The sequence below is a fragment of the Neoarius graeffei genome, chromosome 7 (assembly GCF_027579695.1).
Source record: "Neoarius graeffei isolate fNeoGra1 chromosome 7, fNeoGra1.pri, whole genome shotgun sequence".
Taxonomy (NCBI): domain Eukaryota; kingdom Metazoa; phylum Chordata; class Actinopteri; order Siluriformes; family Ariidae; genus Neoarius; species Neoarius graeffei.
Genome location: NC_083575.1, coordinates 96,524,679 through 96,544,126, shown reverse-complemented (window position 1 = coordinate 96,544,126; position 19,448 = coordinate 96,524,679).

Below are 19,448 nucleotides of genomic sequence, written 5' to 3'. Positions count from 1 at the left end.
TTTATGTTTTTATTTCATTAAATCATGTCCTATTGCTCATAAATATATCGCTCATTTGTGTTCATAAACATCAACTGACTTCGTAACTCCTGTGGACAATGAAAGAAGAAAAGCTGGAAAGACATATGTTAAGGACGAGAGTAGAATTTTACCAACAAGGCACATGCAGTTCACATGTTTACGTTAGGGTTCTATCCAAAATCCATGGATCTGGATCTTATCCCAGGAAGTCAGAAATACACCCCGTCCATCTCAGGGCCCGAGGGGTCATTTATCATCACCGACCCATCAACCTGTATGTGAGGGGGAGGAACACGGAGGAAACTTAGCATCAAAACGATGGAATTAAAATTGTGATTAAGCCTGGTCTCAAATTTTAAACATTCTACAGAGGAATCTCACTGGCATTTTTTATTTCATGACATTAGCATCAGTAGTTAAAAAAAGTCTGCTACATGATATCTGACAAATTACATATAACTTATTAAGTTACTGTATATTTTTTGAGGTAATACAACTTTACTGATCTGGATAAGCAACCAAACATGTGAGATGGACCGGAAAAATATTCCGCACGTCGCCGCAGAGGAATTCTAGAAAAAAAGTTTAAAATCAACTTTGTTTCAAGCAACAACTTACTTGTTGTCCCAAGCACCAGACTTTCCACCCGGGGATGTGTGAGGTCCTTCAGTGCGATTGCCCCCAAACTGTGGAATTCTCTTCCTCAATCTCTCCATGACCGCTCTTCTTCTTTCTCTACTTTCAAATCTCAACTGAAGATTTATCTTTTCCGTGAACATTTCTCTTCCTCTTTGACTTCTTAGTCTTTTTTTCCCCTCGCTTCTGTAAAGCAACTTTGGGATTATAAAAGGCACTATAGAAATTTCACTTTATTATTATTATTATTATTATAAAAATAGCCAGGTTTTGACCAAAATATTGTGTTTCCGTCAATAACACAAAAAAATAAATATCTCATCTCATCTCATTATCTCTAGCCGCTTTATCCTTCTACAGGGTCGCAGGCAAGCTGGAGCCTATCCCAGCTGACTATGGGTGAGAGGCGGGGTACACCCTGGACAAGTCACCAAGTCATCGCAGGGCTGACACACAGAGACACAAACAACCATTCACACTCACATTCACACCTACGGTCAAGTTAGAGCCACCAGTTATCCGAACCTGCATATCTTTGGACTGTGGGGGAAACCGGAGCACCCACAGGAAACAAACACAGTCATTTTGTCGAAAGACATCTCTGTGGCACAGTGTTCCAAGCACTGTAGATATGGTGTGACATGGTGGCAGCTTTGCGGGACAGACCTGCATGACCAGACCTGTGGGACAGACCTGCATGACATAGACCTGTGTGGGACAGACCTGCGTGAGACAGACCTGTGTGGGACAGACCTGCGTGACACAGACCTGTGTGGGACAGACCTGTGTGGGACAGACCTGTGTGGGACAGACCTGTGTGACACAGACCTGTGTGGGACAGACCTGTGTGACATAGACCTGTGTGACACAGACCTGTTTGGGACAGATCTGCATGAGACAGACCTGAGTGAGACAGACCTGTGTGGGACAGACCTGCGTGGGACAGACCTGTGTGACACAGACCTTTGTGAGACAGACCTGCATGGGACAGACCTGTGTGGGACAAACCTGCATGAGACAGACCTGTGTGGGACAGACCTGTGTGACACAGAGCTGTGTCACACAGACCTGCGTGACACAGACCTGTGTGGGACAAACCTGTGTGACATAGACTTGTGTGGAACAGACTTGCATGAGACAGACCTGTGTGGGACAGACCTGCGTGACACAGACCTGTAAGGGACAGACCTGTGTGACACAGACTTGTGTAGAACAGACCTGCGTGAGACAGACAAGTGTGGGACAGACCTGCATGGGACAGACCTGTGTGACACAGACCTGTGTGACACAGACCTGCATGGGACAGACCTGTGTGGGACAGACCTGCGTGACACAGATCTGCATGACACAGACCTGCGTGAGACAGACCTGCGTGACACAGACCTCTGTGCGACAGAACTGTGTGACAAAGACTTGTGTGGAACAGACCTGTGTGAGACAGACCTGTGTGGGACAGACCTGCGTGGCACAGACCTCCGTGGGACAGACCTCTGTGGGACAGACCTGTGTGCAATAGACCTGCGTGAGACAGACCTGTGTGGGACAGACCTGCATGAGACAGACCTGTGTGACACAGACCTGTGTGGGACAGATCTGTGTGACACAGCCTTGTGTGGAACAGACCTGCGTGAGACAGACCTGTGTGGGACAGACCTGCATGGGACAAACTTGTGTGGGACAGACCTGTGTGGGATAGACCTGCGTGGGACAGACCTGTGTGACACAGACCGGCGTGGGACAGACCTGTGTGGGACAGACCTGTGTGACACAGCCTTGTGTGGAACAGACCTGCGTGAGACAGACCTGTGTGGGACAGACCTGTGTGGGAGAGACCTGCGTGGGACAGACCTGCGTGAGACAGATCTTCGTGAGACAGACCTGCGTGGGACAGACCTGCATGACACAGACCTTGTGAGACAGACCTGCGTGGGACAGACCTGCGTGGGACAGACCTGCGTGAGACAGACCTGGGTGGGACAGACCTGGGTGGGACAGACCTGTGTGATGCAGACCTGTGTGGGACAGACCTGCATGGCACAGACCTGTGTGGGACAGACTTGTGTGCAACAGACCTGCGTGAGACAGACCTGTGTGGGACAGACCTGCGTGACATAGTCCTGTGTGACACAGACCTGTGTGGGACAGAACTGTGTGGGACAGACCTGTGTGAGACAGATCTGCATGACACAGACCTGTGTGACACAGACCTGTGTGGGACAGATCTGTGTGACACAGCCTTGTGTGGAACAGACCTGCATGAGACAGACCTGTGTGGGACAGACCTGTGTGGGACAGACCTGCATGGGACAAACTTGTGTGGGACAGACCTGCGTGGGATAGACCTGCGTGGGACAGACCTGTGTGGGACAGACCTGTGTGACACAGACCTGCGTGGGACAGACCTGTGTGACACAGACCTGTGTGGGACAGACCTGTGTGGGACAGACCTGTGTGACACAGCCTTGTGTGGAACAGACCTGCGTGAGACAGACCTGTGTGGGACAGACCTGCGTGGGACAGACCTGTGTGACACAGACCTGTGTGGGACAGACCTGTGTGACACAGAGCTTCGTGAGACAGACCTGTGTGCGACAGACCTGCATGAGACAGACCTGTGTGGGACAGACCTGCGTGACACAGACTTGTGTGGGACAGACATGCATGGGACAGACCTGCGTGACACAGACCTGCGTGGGACAGACCTGCGTGGGACAGACCTGTGTAGGACAGACCTGCGTGAGACAGACCTTTGTGAGACAGACCTGCGTGGGACATACCTGCATGACACAGACCTTGTGAGACAGACCTGCATGGGACAGACCTGTGTGGGACAAACCTGCGTGAGACAGACCTGTATGGGACAGACCTGTGTGACACAGACCTGTGTGACACAGACCTGCGTGACACAGACCTGTGTGGGACAGACCTGTGTGACATAGACTTGTGTGGAACAGACTTGCGTGAGACAGACCTGTGTGGGACAGACCTGTGTGACACAGACTTGTGTAGAACAGACCTGCGTGACACAGACAAGCGTGGGACAGACCTGCGTGGGAAAGACCTGCATGACATAGACCTGTGTGGGACAGACCTGCGTGAGACAGACCTGCGTGACACAGACCTGTGTGACACAGACCTGTGTGGGACAGACCTGCATGACACAGAGCTTTGTGAGACAGACCTGTGTGGGACAGTCCTGCATGACACAGACCTGTGTGACACAGACCTGTGTGGGACAGACCTGCGTGAGACAGACCTGGGTGGGACAGACCTGGGTGGGACAGACCTGTGTGATGCAGACCTGTGTGGGACAGAACTGCGTGAGACAGACCTGTGTGGGACAGACCTGCGTAACGCAGACCTGTGTGGGACAGACCTGCGTGGCACAGACCTCCGTGGGACAGACCTCCGTGGGACAGACCTGTGTGACATAGTCCTGTGTGACACAGACCTGTGTGGGACAGAACTGTGTGGGACAGACCTGCGTGAGACAGACCTGCGTGACACAGACCTGTGTGACACAGACCTGTGTGGGACAGATCTGTGTGACACAGCCTTGTGTGGAACAGACCTGTGTGAGACAGACCTGTGTGGGACAGACCTGTGTGGGACAGACCTGCATGGGACAAACTTGTGTGGGACAGACCTGCGTGAGATAGACCTGTGTGGGACAGACCTGTGTGGTACAGACCTGTGTGACACAGACCTGCGTGGGACAGACCTGTGTGGGACAGACCTGTGTGGGACAGCCTTGTGTGGAACAGACCTGCGTGAGACAGACCTGTGTGGGACAGACCTGTGTGGGAGAAACCTGCGTGGGACAGACCTGTGTGACACAGACCTGTGTGGGACAGACCTGCGTGACACAGAGCTTCGTGAGACAGACCTGTGTGCGACAGACCTGCATGAGACAGACCTGTGTGGGACAGACCTGCGTGAGACAGACCGTCGTGAGACAGACCTGCGTGGAACAGACCTGCATGACACAGACCTTGTGAGACAGACCTGCGTGGGACAGACCTGTGTGGGACAAACCTGCGTGAGACAGACCTGTGTGGGACAGACCTGTGTGACACAGACCTGTGTGACACAGACCTGCATGACACAGACCTGTGTGGGACAGACCTGTGTGACATAGACTTGTGTGGAACAGACTTGCGTGAGACAGACCTGTGTGGGACAGACCTGCATGACACAGACCTGTGTGGGACAGACCTGTGTGACACAGACTTGTGTAGAACAGACCTGTGTGACACAGACAAGCGTGGGACAGACCTGCGTGGGAAAGACCTGCGTGACATAGACCTGTGTGACACAGACCTGTGTGGGACAGACCTGCATGAGACAGACCTGCATGACACAAACCTGTGTGACACAGACCTGTGTGGGACAGACCTGCGTGACACAGAGCTTCGTGAGACAGACCTGTGTGGGACAGTCCTGCATGACACAGACCTGTGTGACACAGACTTGTGTGGGACAGACCTGCGTGAGACAGACCTGTGTGGGACAGACCTGCGTGACATAGACCTGTGTGGGACAGACCTGTGTGGAACAGACCTGCGTGAGACAGACCTGCGTGCGACAGACCTGCGTGAGACAGACCTGTGTTGGACAGACCTGTGTGGGACAGACATGCATGGGACAGACCTGCGTGACACAGACCTGCATGGGACAGACCTGTGAGACACAGACCTGCGTGACACAGACCTGTGTGGGACAGACCTGCGTGAGACAGACCTTCGTGAGACAGACCTGCGTGGGACAGACCTGCATGACACAGACCTGCATGACACAGACCTTCATGAGACAGACCTGCGTGGGACAGATCTGCATGACACAGACCTGCGTGACACAGACCTGTGTGGGACAGACCTGCGTGAGACAGACCTGCGTGACACAGACCTGTGTGGGACAGACCTGCGTGAGACAGACCTACAGTGGTGCTTGAAAGTTTTTGAACCCTTTAGAATTTTCTATATTTCTTCATAAATATGACCTAAAACATCATCAGATTTTCAGATAAGTCCTAAAAGTAGATAAAGAGAACCCAGTTAAACAAATGAGACAAAAATATTATACTTGGTCATTTATTTATTGAGGAAAATGATCCAATATTACATATCTGTGAGTGGCAAAAGTATGTGAACCTCTACGATTAGCAGTTAATTTGAAGGTGAAATTAGAGTCAGGTGTTTTCAATCAATGGGATGACAATCAGGTGTGAGTGGGCACCCTGTTTTATTTAAAGAACAGGGATCTATCAAAGTCTGATCTTCACAACACATGTTTGTGGAAGTGTATCATGGCATGAACAAAGGAGATTTCTAAGGACCTCAGAGAAAGTGTTGTTGATGCTCATCAGGCTGGAAAAGGTTACAAAACCATCTCTAAAGAGTTTGGACTCCACCAATCCACAGTCAGACAGATTGTGTACAAATGGAGGAAATTCAAGACCATTGTTACCCTCCCCAGGAGTGGTCGACCAACAAAGGTCACTCCAAGAGCAAGGCGTGTAATAGTCAGCAAGGTCACAAAGGGCCCCAGGATAACTTCTAAGCAACTGAAGGCCTTTCTCACATTGGCTAATATTAATGTTCATGAGTCCATCATCAGGAGAACACTGAACAATAATGGTGTGCATAGCAGGGTTGCAAGGAGAAAGCCACTGCTCTCCGGTTGTGAGTGAACGCTGGCGCGTTTGGCTGCCACTACTCCCCGGGTCTGTTTGTGGTTGACCTCTGCCTATCTTCGTCTATTCTGCCTAGTATTTATTGTCATGTCAGTTTAGCCATCCGAATTCAATGAACTTTCTTACTAAACGTACGTCTGGGTCGCTGACCGTTTGATTATTTTATTGGATGCGTGTTTGCTGGCCTGTTTATCTGTGCACTAAGCATCAGGCTACCTGTTTGACCCACACCCCCGGATGTTTCAACTCTGCCTGGGGTTACACGAGTGAACTGTCGGAAGGCATAGGCTACCCCCCGCTGTAACCTGTGGATTGAGTTGGCCAACTGGACCAAAACGGTCTCCCTAAACCCAACATTATAACTTGTGGACCCTACCTTCTCCATTGCGAGTGGATTAATTACTGCTGTACGTGTATTATGCCACTGGTGAGCAAACGTTTTCGCTAACCTCAGGGCTACCTGTGATTCTACTCTACTACGAGTGGCCTTAACTGTTTGGATTACCTATGGATTGTATCTGACTCTGGATCATCTGCTGGGTGGAGTGTTGCGGATTACCTGTGGATTGTATTTGACTCCGGATCAACTGTCATCGTGGGATGGTCTGTTGGTGAGTGCCTGTTGTGCCACGTTTCTGTGCGAGCCCTCTCGGGGGTACTCTGCTGACATGGTAAGTGTCTTGCTTGCTACTTAGTGAGTAGGTCCCTTATGCATGCCAGTGGTTACTCTGCCTGGCTAACATACTAGATTCATGTAGGCTTATCTGTGCGAGCCCTCTCATCGGTAGCCCGGGACAACTTAGTAGGTGTCTTGCTTTCTGTTTCAGTGGGTAAGCCCCCTTACTTATGCTTGTCGGTGGCTGCTCTTGTTGGCTAATGCACTAGATTTTCCTAGGCCACCACTGCAGATTATGCCCCTGCCGTGAACTCGCGGCGATACGAGTCATTACATCTGCTTGCCTCTGTTTCCCACTCCTCCCGATGCGACATATGGTGGTGCTGCTCTGGAGCCTTGTCCAGGGGCTCTGGCTGCTGTCACCAGTGCTCTGTCAATTCCCGCATGAACTGTTGCACTCAACGATGGCCTTAAAATATTCAGCGGCATTCCTGCACAGCCTACGCAAGGACTCATATAAAATCCCCGACGCCCTTAAAATACACCAACACCTTGGCATTCTACGTTGTCGGCCGAAATACATCCATAGAGGCTCTCGTAGGTCGCTTTCCCGTTTCTCCCACTCCAATAACATTGATTCTATCTGGAGTCAGTATCGCAAATACACCGGTGTTGCTGAGGAGCGCTCTGTAAATGTGGACAATTTATGTACTGCAAAATTATCTGAGCCATCTCTAACACACGGCTCTACCACACTGTCGTCATTTGCTCTTTTAAACGTGCGATCCCTTAATAACAAAGGGCCATTCATCAACGATTTAATAACAGATGAAGACTTGGGCTTTATGTGTTTAACAGAGACTTGGCAACTTCCTAATGAGTATATGTCGCTAAATGAAGCTGCGCCTCCAGGTTATACTTTCCTTGATAAGCCCCGCCTGTCAGGGCGCGGGGGAGGTCTGGCTGTAATACATCGCTCTTGTTTTAAAGTTGTGTCTGTGCCCCTGCAGGTTTTTACATCTTTTGAGTGTCTTGCTTTAGGTCTTACTGGGAGCCTACCATTACTCATTTTACTGGTATACAGACCCCCAAAGGTATCCTCTGTTTTTATAACTGAATTTACTGAAATGCTCTCTTCTCTATGTCCCAAGTATTCCTCCATTCTTGTTCTGGGTGACTTTAACATACATGTTGACTCTTACCATTGTAACTTTGCCCACCAATTTTTAAACGTTTTAAACTGCTATGATTTTACTCAGCACATACATTTCCCTACACACTCAAAAGATCACACTCTTGATCTTGTATGCTCCAGTGGAACATCCCCACATGACATTGTCCCTAAAGAACTCGCTATCTCCGACCATATAGCCATTCTTTTCCATCTTGCTGTCCCTGTGTCTCAGCGCCGCCTCCGCCCCCCTCGCTCCATCACATATCGGAACACCAGAAACATCAACACGGCTGAGTTATCTGACCTACTACAATCCCGACTTTCAGTCCTACCACTCAGTCCGTCCTCTGATGACCTTGTAACATCCTATAACTCCAACCTCTCCTGTACACTCAACAAACTTGCCCCCCTGAAAACACGTACCGTCTCCTTTTCTCACTCAGCTCCGTGGTTTACACCTGAGCTGAGGGCAATGAAGGCAGCTGGCCATAGGCTTGAGTGGCTCAGTAGAAAGACTGGGCTAACTGTCCACTTACAAGCCTATAAAGACCATGTTCTGGCCTATAAGGAAGCCCTTAACAAGGCTAAGTCCTGTTATTACAGCGCGATCATCAGCAAAGGTCAGAGCAACCCCAGAGCTCTCTTCTTCACTGTGAACAAAATCCTCCAACCTTCAAAACCCTTCCCACTTACACCATCAACAGATCTTTGCTGTGAGTTTCTGAACTATTTCGGAAACAAGATCAGTACCATCTACAACCAGCTACAGTCTCTCTCTTCTCCCACTTTGAATGATGGCCCATCTCTCCCCATAACCCCCCCCTCAACTGCTGTCCTTCTTCTCTGCTATTAGTGAAGAAACTGTCCACGATCTTGCCATCAAGGCCAGGCCTACCACCTGCCTCCTGGACCCCATGCCCACCCCTCTAGTCAAAGCCTGCCTGCCAACTCTCTGTCCCCTCCTTGCCAACATCATCAACACTTCTCTCCAGACAGGCATTGTTCCTAATTCTTTAAAAACTGCAGCCATCACGCCTGTAATAAAAAAATCTGGAGCTGCAGTGGATGATTTTAAAAACTACCGCCCTATTTCAAACCTTCCCTTCATCTCCAAGCTGCTAGAGCGTACTGTGGCCTCACAGCTCCAGGACCACATGACGGCATGTAGCCTGTGGGAGGAACTGCAGTCTGGCTTCAGGGCTAAACATAGCACAGAAACGGCCCTTGTGAAGGTCGTCAACGACCTACTGATAGCTGCTGACACAGGACACTTCAGCATCCTCCTGTTGCTCGACCTGACGGCTGCATTTGACACGGTTTGCCACAACACTCTACTTACACGGCTAGAAACTCTTCTGGGCATCACTGGCACTGCACTTTCCTGGTTTAGGTCTTATCTCACGGGTAGGGAACAGTTTGTCTCCATTGGTGATTTCTGGTCCCCTAGTGCACCCCTCCTCCATGGTGTTCCCCAAGGTTCTGTTCTAGGCCCCCTGCTCTTCATCATCTACATTCTCCCCCTGGGTTACATCCTCCGCCAGCATGGCCTACACTTTCACTGCTATGCTGATGACACACAAATTTACATTCACTCTAAACCCTCTCACTCACTTCCCCTTTCACAACTGTCCACCTGTCTCAACGATATAAGCAACTGGATGACACATAATTTTCTAAAACTCAACCAGACCAAGACAGAAGCCATAGTCATTGCCACTCCGACATTGCTGAAAAAGGTAAACACTACACAGTTTTCCATTCCTGGCTACTTCACCACTACCTCATCTGAAGTAAAAAACCTGGGTGTCATTATCGATTCTGTTCTCTCCTTTGACTCACATATAAAACATATCAATAAAACTGCATTTTTTCATCTTAAAACCATCTCCAAACTCCGCCCTTCTCTCAGCCTCACTACTGCAGAGACCCTCGTTCATGCTTTCATCACCTCTAGACTTGATTATTGCAATGCCTTGCTCATTGGTCTTCTGGCTAAATCTATCAACATATTACAATACATCCAAAACTCTGCAGCTAGACTACTCACACACACCAGACCTTGGCATCACATAACACCCATCCTCCATCAATTACACTGGCTTCCTGTTCAATATCACATCCAATTCAAAATTCTCCTGCTTGTCTACAAGGCCCAGCACAACCTAGCACCCACATACCTCACTAGTCTCCTTAACCCATACCTACCCACTCGCACTTTACGCTCCTCTGACACGCTTCTTTTGTCCATCCCCTCCACGAACCTCCGCTCCATGGGTGACAGGGCATTTAGTGTTGCCGGCCCTAAACTCTGGAACAACCTCCCATTTTCACTGAGACAATGCACTTCCCTTTCGTCATTCAAATCCACGCTCAAAACTCACCTCTTCAGCCTTGCTTTCCCTGCACAATGATATCTTATTGATTTTTATTATTTTATCCCATTTATTTTATTTTATTTGCTTCTTTCTCTGATTTTATTTTGTATCATGATACAATGCCTTTTACCATGTACTTATTGATTTTTATTTGTTTCTTTTCCTTTTACATATATTACTGACCTGCATTTTTTTTTATTGTTTTATTACCCATCTTGTTATTGTTTTAACATTCTAGTATTTTAACATTCTGTACTGTAAATTGTCCTTGGGTACCTTGAAAGGCGCTACAAATAAAATTTATTATTATTATTATTATTATTATTATTAAAAAGAACATTTCTGCGCATCTGCAGTTTGCTAAAGATCATTTGGGAAAGCCAGAAGGCTATTGGAAAAAGTTTTGTGGACGGATGAGACCAAAATAGAACTTTTTGGTTTAAATGAGAAGTGTTATGTTTGGAGAAAGGAAAACACTGCATTCCAGCATAAGAACCTTATCCCATCTGTGAAACATGGTGGTGGTAGTATCATGGTTTGGGCCTGTTTTGCTGCATCTGGGCCAGGACGGCTTGCCATCATTGATGGAACAATGCATTCTGAATTATACCAGCGAATTCTAAAGGAAAATGTCAGGACATCTGTCCGTGAACTGAATCTCAAGAGAAGGTGGGTCATGCAGCAAGACAACGACCCTAAGCACACAAGTTGTTCTACCAAAGAATGGTTAAAGAAGACTAAAGTGAATGTTTTGGAATGGCCAAGTCAAAGTCCTGACCTTCATCCAATCGAAATGTTGTGGAAGGACCTGAAGCCAGCAGTTCATGTGAGGAAACCCACCAACATCCCAGAGTTGAAGCTGTTCTGTACGGAGGAATGAGCTAAAATTCCTCCAAGCCGGTGTGCAGGACTGATCAACAGTTACCACAAACGTTTAGTTGCAGTTATTGCTGCACAAGGGAGTCACACCAGATACTGAAAGCAGAGGTTCACATACTTTTGCCACTCACAGATATGTAATATTGGATCATTTTCCTCAATAAATAAATGACAAAGTATAATATTTTTGTCTCATTTGTTCAACTGGGTTCTCTTTATCTACTTTTAGGACTTGTGGAAAAATCTGATGATGTTTTGGGTCATATTTATGCAGAAATATAGAAAATTCTAAAGGGTTCACAAACTTTCAAGCACCACTGTATGTGGGACAGACCTGCGTGGGACAGACCTGCATGGGACAGAGCTGCGTGAGACAGACCTGTGTGGGACAGACCTGCGTGGGAGAGACTTGTGTGGGACAGACCTGCATGAGACAGACCTGTGTGACACAGACCTGAGTGGGACAGACCTGTGTGACACAGACCTGTGTGGGACAGACTTGTGTGGGACAGACCTGCGTGGGACAGACCTGCGTGGGACAGACCTCCATGGGACAGACCTGTGTGGGACAGACCTGTGTGAAACAGACTTGGGTGGAACAGACCTGCATTAGACAGACCTGTGTGGGACAGACCTGTGTGACACACAGACCTGCGTGACACAGACCTGCGTGACACAGACCTGTGTGGGACAGACCTGTGTGACACAGACCTGCGTGAGACAGACCTGCATGGGACTGACCTGCGTGACACAGACCTGCGTAGGACAGACCTGCGTGACACAAATCTGCATGACACAGACCTGTGTGGGACAGACCTGTGCGACACTGACCTGTGTTGGACAGACGTGTGACACAGACTTGTGTGGAACAGACCTGCATGAGACAGACCTGCGTGAGACAGACCTGTGTGACACAGACTTCTGTGGAACAGACCAGCATGACACAGACCTGCGTGGGACAGACCTGCATGGGACAGACCTGTGTGGGACAGACCTGCATGACACAGACCTGCGTGAGACAGACCTGCGTGACACAGACCTCTGTGCGACAGAACTGTGTGACAAAGACTTGTGTGGAACAGACCTGTGTGAGACAGACCTGTGTGGGACAGACCTGTGTGGGACAGACCTGCATGAAACAGACCTGTGTGGGACAGACTTGTGTGGAACAGACCTGCATGAGACAGAGCTGCGTGAGACAGACCTGTGTGGGACAGACCTGCGTGGGACAGACCTGCATGAAACAGACCTGTGTGGGACAGACTTGTGTGGAACAGACCTGCATGAGACAGAGCTGCGTGAGACAGAACTGTATGGGACAGACCTGTGTGGGACAGACCTGCATGAAACAGACCTGTGTGGGACAGACTTGTGTGGAACAGACCTGCATGAGACAGAGCTGCGTGAGACAGACCTGTGTGGGACAGACCTGCGTGGGACAGACCTGTGTGGGACAGACCTGCATGAGACAGACCTGTGTGGGACAGACCTGAATGAGACAGACCTGCGTTGGACAGACCTGCGTGACACAGGCCTGTGTGCGACAGAACTGTGTGACAAAGACTTGTGTGGAACAGACCTGCGTGAGACAGACCTGTGTGGGACAGACCTGTGTGGGACAGACCTGCATGAAACAGACCTGTGTGGGACAGACTTGTGTGGAACAGACCTGCATAAGACAGAGCTGCGTGAGACAGACCTGTGTGGGACAGACCTGCATGGGACAGACCTGTGTGGGACAGACCTGAATGAGACAGACCTGCGTGGGAAAGACCTGTGTGGGACAGACCTGAATGAGACAGACCTGCATGGGACAGACCTGTGTGGGACAGACCTGAATGAGACAGACCTGCATTGGACAGACCTGCGTGACACAGACCTGTGTGCGACAGAACTGTGTGACAAAGACTTGTGTGGAACAGACCTGCGTGAGACAGACCTGTGTGGGACAGACCTGCATGAAACAGACCTGTGTGGGACAGACTTGTGTGGAACAGACCTGCATGAGACAGAGCTGCGTGAGACAGACCTGTGTGGGACAGACCTGCGTGGGATGGACCTGCGTGACACACACCTGCATGGGACAGACCTGCGTGGGACAGACCTGCATGGGACAGACCTGTGTGGGACAGATCTGTGTGAGACAGACCTGTGTGGAACAGACATGTGTGGGACAGACCTGTGTGACACAGACTTGTGTGGGACAGACCTACGTGAGACAGACCTGCATGAGACAGACGTGTGTGACACAGACTTGTGTGGAGCAGACCTGCATGACAGAACTGCGTGGGACAGACCTGTGTTGGACAGACCTGCATGACACAGACCTGCGTGACACAGACCTGCGTGGGACAGACCTGTGTTGGACATACCTGCGTGGGACAGACCTGCGTTTGCCTTTTGGTGGGACTGTGAGCAGCTACACCACTGGAGCTACATTTTGACCACTTTTGGTGGACTTTTTTCCCCTGTGTATTCCGCAATGCACATGACATTCGAAACAAACAATAGACAATCGAACCAGAAACCACTGTGTTATGCAGGCAGAAGGTCTCGTTCACAACATCTCGGTTATTATTATCCCATGACCAGGTTTGCTACGTGCTTCCCATATGGAAAAGAAATAGAAGAAACTTATAAAAAAATATGTAACTTTCCATCACCTTCAGTTTATGTTTCATGTATTGTGCATCATATAAGGAATATGATTTACTCCTGACAGTGGCCACTTTTGCATTACTGTCATATATTGTTCTGATAAATATGCAAATCATACAAGTTTCATTTTGTTCAAATTTACTAAGGATCTTATATCTGGTTTCACTGTTGTATACTTTACATACACGTTTCAGACAAAGGACATACACATTTTATAAGATTTAGCTATATCTTTTCCATATGGGTTGAAAGCTCAGACTTCGATATCATACTCAAGAGTAAAGCGTCTGCACGAAACCGAATAACATTTCACTCCATCATGAGTTGAACAAAACGGCCCGGAGCCCTTCTGCTTTTCCAGTCGAGTAGTTTTGAAGAGTATTCAACACACTGAGAGAGAGAGAGAGAGAGAGAGACAATAGGAACCCCGGCGAAAAGAACAAAGTACAGCGGTAGGTTTCTTCCTGAAAGGGTCGGCCTGTTTAAAGGGCAGATTTGTTCAGTGTTTTAATAAATACTTAAAATGTTTTACTTTTCTTGTGTACACTCCACTTGTAGATTCTTTTCAGATAAGTCAAGTGTACAACACACACACACACACACACACACACACACACACACACACACACACACACACACACACACTTGTATATGACCCTAATTCTGAAAGAAATATCAGTATTTTGAATTATGGGATGGACATGATCATGAGTTTCATATAGCAAATGATGTGGAAGGAGTGCTGTTGATGCAGTATTTAATTCTACTGTTTGTTTACAGAGTGTTAAAGCAGAACTGAAGGCAATTTTTTTAATCAAAATTCTATTTCTCATTTTATTAAATATAAGAATGCATTTTTGATCGCTATTTTGTTGCTGCTATAGCAAGTTATGAGTGTGTGAAATATGCTCTGTAATATATCAGTCGATATGTCAAAGCAACGGCCGTAAACGAGATTAGTTGAGACCTGTGTGAGACATCGTAGGACGGAAGTAAAACGTACAGCGGAAATCAAAGTGACCAACATCTGCCAACATTCCCTGTGTCTGAAATCGCTCACTCGTTCACTACTCCCTATAGAGCAGGGGTGTCCAAACTGATCCATAAAGGGCCGTGTGGCTGCAGGTTTTCATTCCAGCCATGCAGCAGCACACCTGACTTGGCTCATTCAATCAACTGAACTGTCTTCACACAGTCAAATACTTGCAGCCACACCCACCCTAGATTAAAGGGTGGGTGTGTCAGTTGATTGAATAAGCCAAATCAGGTGTGCTGCTGCATGGCTGGAATGAAAACCTGCAGCCACACGGCCCTTTATGGATCAGTTTGGACACCCCTGCTATAGAGGATGTGCAGTCACGTGACCCGTCTGTGTGTACTCCGCCATATTGGACGGCTTCAGGATTGTTTACCTTGCGCGAGCGTAATGGATCCAGGGAGTAATCCCCAAGAAAATTCGGAAAATGCCCCATCTACATCGCGCGATAACTTGTCTATGTTTGTTCAACATCTTGAAGGTGACGTGAGGCAGCGTTACGTGGAAAAGTGTTCCAGGTTGGGGATTGCAGATCCGTACAACTTGCCGCAATCCTTGTTCAGGGAAATTCGGAGCTGCGGTGCTGGCGATTTGCCCGATCTGGCCTACCACGACATTTACAATTTTCTTGTTAATCGTGAATCGTGTTACACTGGCAAAGCCGTCAAAGCTTACAAGAGCCTGGAAGCTTATAAATATTTTGTTGCGGGATGGGCATCCCAACTATACCTCTGGAAGGTTCCAAAGAAGAATGTCTACTTGATAACCTCACGGGTAAGTGGCATTAAGACGTTTATCATAAAGGGACTATGCAGGACGTTTTATCGTAAGAATGTTCGAAATCTAAACTCAGTTCCAGATAATGACAGGGTTGTAAATATGTATGTTTTTGTCTGAAAAAAAATCACAAATCATCGCTATCTTTATCTGTGCAGAATTATTATTCAATATCAGATATAAATGTATAGGGGTCACAGATATGTCCAGCTTCTATATTCAAACAAATTAAAAAAATATTTTCTAAGTATGCAGTTATCATTCAATCCGAAAATCAACTTAACAGATGTACTAGGAGTATTGAATTAGAAGATTACACCTACCTGATATGAAGTGTTCACTACAAATTCGGCTGGTAGAAGTGGGGTACCAGTTTTCTCTTCGCACAGCGGACACCCATTTTGCGCGTCTCTCCTCGTCTGCGGGGAATCTATAAAATGACACGCCCTCCTTTTGGCCCTGTCTATTGGTACAACCAAATGCTGAACAAGATATAACCATTCTCAAAAGATCTACTCCCACACACTTGATAATTAGAACGGGTTCGTCTAAGTTCTATGCACGGCCATGCCGTCCAACATGGCAGATAAACAAATATCACGTGACCTTGTGACGTCACGTGCACGCTCTCTATATAGGGAATTACTGTATAAAGGACTATACAGTGAGCTCATTGGTAAAATGTAAAAACTCTTTCGGACATTACTCCATCATGCTGGTATTTACATCATTACTGTCGCACAATTAAAACGTGCCAGATCAGTTGCCTGGTGGGTTTTCAAAATAATAAACACATGCGTGTGTTTTTGTGATAAATCCATATTATACTGAGCGCATGATTTCCCACATTAATCAATACAAAGTACTTTGTGTCTGCTGCATCTTTCAGGGTTTTTTTTTAAATCAAGGCTGATTCTTCTTCGCCGCTGCCTTTTATTAAATCACATTTGAGACTTTTAATTTGATTTCTTTCAGCACAGCCAATGCATGATGGGATATCTTGCTTTGGTTAGTGACCATCGTTGTACACTACGTTTTGTGATGCATTGTGAGATACTTTAAGTGCACTATACAGGGTGTAAATAATCCTCAAAAAGGTTTCGGACAGGGGTCGCAGGCAAGCTGGAGCCTATCCCAGCTGACTACGGGCAAAAGGCGGGGTACACCCTGGACAAGTCGCCAGGTCATCACAGGGCTGACACATAGACACAGACAACCATTCACACTCACACCTACGGTCAATTTAGAGTCAACAGTTAACCTAACCTGCATGTCTTTGGACGAAACCAGAGCACCCAGAGGAAACCCACACGGACAACATGCAAACTCCACACAGAAAGGCCCTTGCCGGCCACGGGGCTCGAACCCGGACCTTCTTGCTGTGAGGCGACAGCGCTAACCACTACACCACCGTGCCGCCCTAGGCCGATAAATATAATATTTAATTGCAATTAGTTGTAAATACAAGTCACGATATAAGGTTACTAAAACACAAAACATAATTGAATAACATGTTAATTAAGACATAAAACAAGTTTAAAAATGACTTCAGTTCTCCTTTAAAGGACTTGTATAGTTAATTCTATTGCTGTTTACATATATGGTTTGTTTGTATTTTGTATCAGATAGAGTAATTGCACTGGTATATCCCTGCATTGTTTACATTTTGCAAAACATCCTACTGCACCACTTACACTATGCACACTGCCGAGAATCTGGAATCATCTCACAATTGCCTTCTTGTTGGGGTTTTTTTCCCCACTTGTATGTAAGCTACTCGATGCATTAATTTCCTTTGGGATGAAAAAGTATCTATCTATCTATCTATCTATCTCTACTGAAGTTTTTCCTTGTTTGTTTTCAATATATTCTTCTTCTTCTTTTGGCTGCTCCTGATTAGGGGTCGCCACAGCGGATCTTTCGTCTCCGTTGCTCCCTGTCTTCCGCATCCTTCTCTACCACACCTGCCACTTTCATGTCCTCTCTCACCACATCCATGTATCTCCTCTTTGGCCTTCCTCGTTTTCATTTGCCTGGCAGCTCCATCCTCAACATTCTCCTTCCCACATGCTCTGCAGCTCTTCTCAGGATGTGCCCGTACCATCTCAGTCTCATCTCTCTTAGCTTCATTCCCAAGCTCTCCACATGTGCTGTCCCTCTGATGTGCTCGTTCTTTATCCTGTCCAACCTCGTCATTCCCATCGCAAACCTTAACATCCTCAACTCCGCCACCTCCAACTTTGCCTCCTGTCTCTTCGTTAAGGGTACGGTCTCCAATCCATACATCACAGCTGGTCTCACTACTGTCTTATACATCTTACCTTTCACTTTTGCTGGGACTTTCCGATCACAAATGACTCCCGAAATCCTTCTCCAACTGCTCCACCCTGCCTGCACTCGCTTTCTCACCTCACTATCGCAGCCCCCATTTTCCTGCACAGTTGACCCCAGGTACTTGAATTCACCAACTTTCTTTACGTCTACTCCTTGCATCTTCACTATACTCTCATCCCCATTCTCACGGATGCACATGTATTCTGTTTTGCTCCTGCTCACCTTCATTCCTCTTCGTTCCAATGCATCCCTCCATCTCTCCAAACCCAACTCAACCTCCTTTCTGCTTTCACCACATATCACAATATCATCCACAAACATCATGTTCCATGGTGACTCTCGCTTCACTTCGTCCGTCAAGCTGTCCATCACTATGGCAAACAAGAAAGGACTCAAAGCCTCATGTCTCTTCGTTAAGGGTACGGTCTCCAATCCAATCCATACTGTCTTATACATATTACCTTTCACTTTTGTTTTTCAATATATTATGCCTCAAAAATGACACGTAGTTGTCTTATTTTTAGTTAGTACAGATTTTTTGTTTTCCATAAAGCCCACCGCACACCTTCCCGATTCGCTTACGATTTTGTCAGGCCGATTAAATCGCTTGCGAATCGTAAATGTGTGCAGGGGCACCTTGTAGCTGATTTCATCGGTTCTCTGTTGCTCGGTTCAGATCAAACTGGTCTTGATATTTTTGGACGCAATCTCCTTGTACGCAACACAATCGGTAGTGTGTGCGTTGTTACTACGATCTCATTGGTTACAATAATTTTAAATAGCCAATTGGAGTGCCAGGATTGATCACATGTGGACTGCAGACTGGGAAGCACAACTCGTGTCACTTTGGGAAGTGTCCACCTGTCTTTATGACATTAGTTCACCTGATTACAGCGAACAGGAAGAGAGGAACGAGGCTATGGCTGTAACCGTGTCAGCTTTGAAAATGCCTGGTAAAGTATTATAGCATTGTCAGTGGTACAGAAATCGCTTGTCCTGAATCCTGGAACAAGTTGAATTTTAAGAATGACTGAACAAATTAGAATCAGTTCTTATTATTGATTTGTCTAGTTGATTCTAATATTCAAAATTTAATACTTCTCTATGTATGTAATATATATATATATATATATATATATATATATATATATATATATATTGAACACGTGACCATCTATTCGGGCTGAATGTATACGATGTCTTGCAAATGTGTGTGGGGAATTTTGAACCGATCAAATCGGGCCCGTATA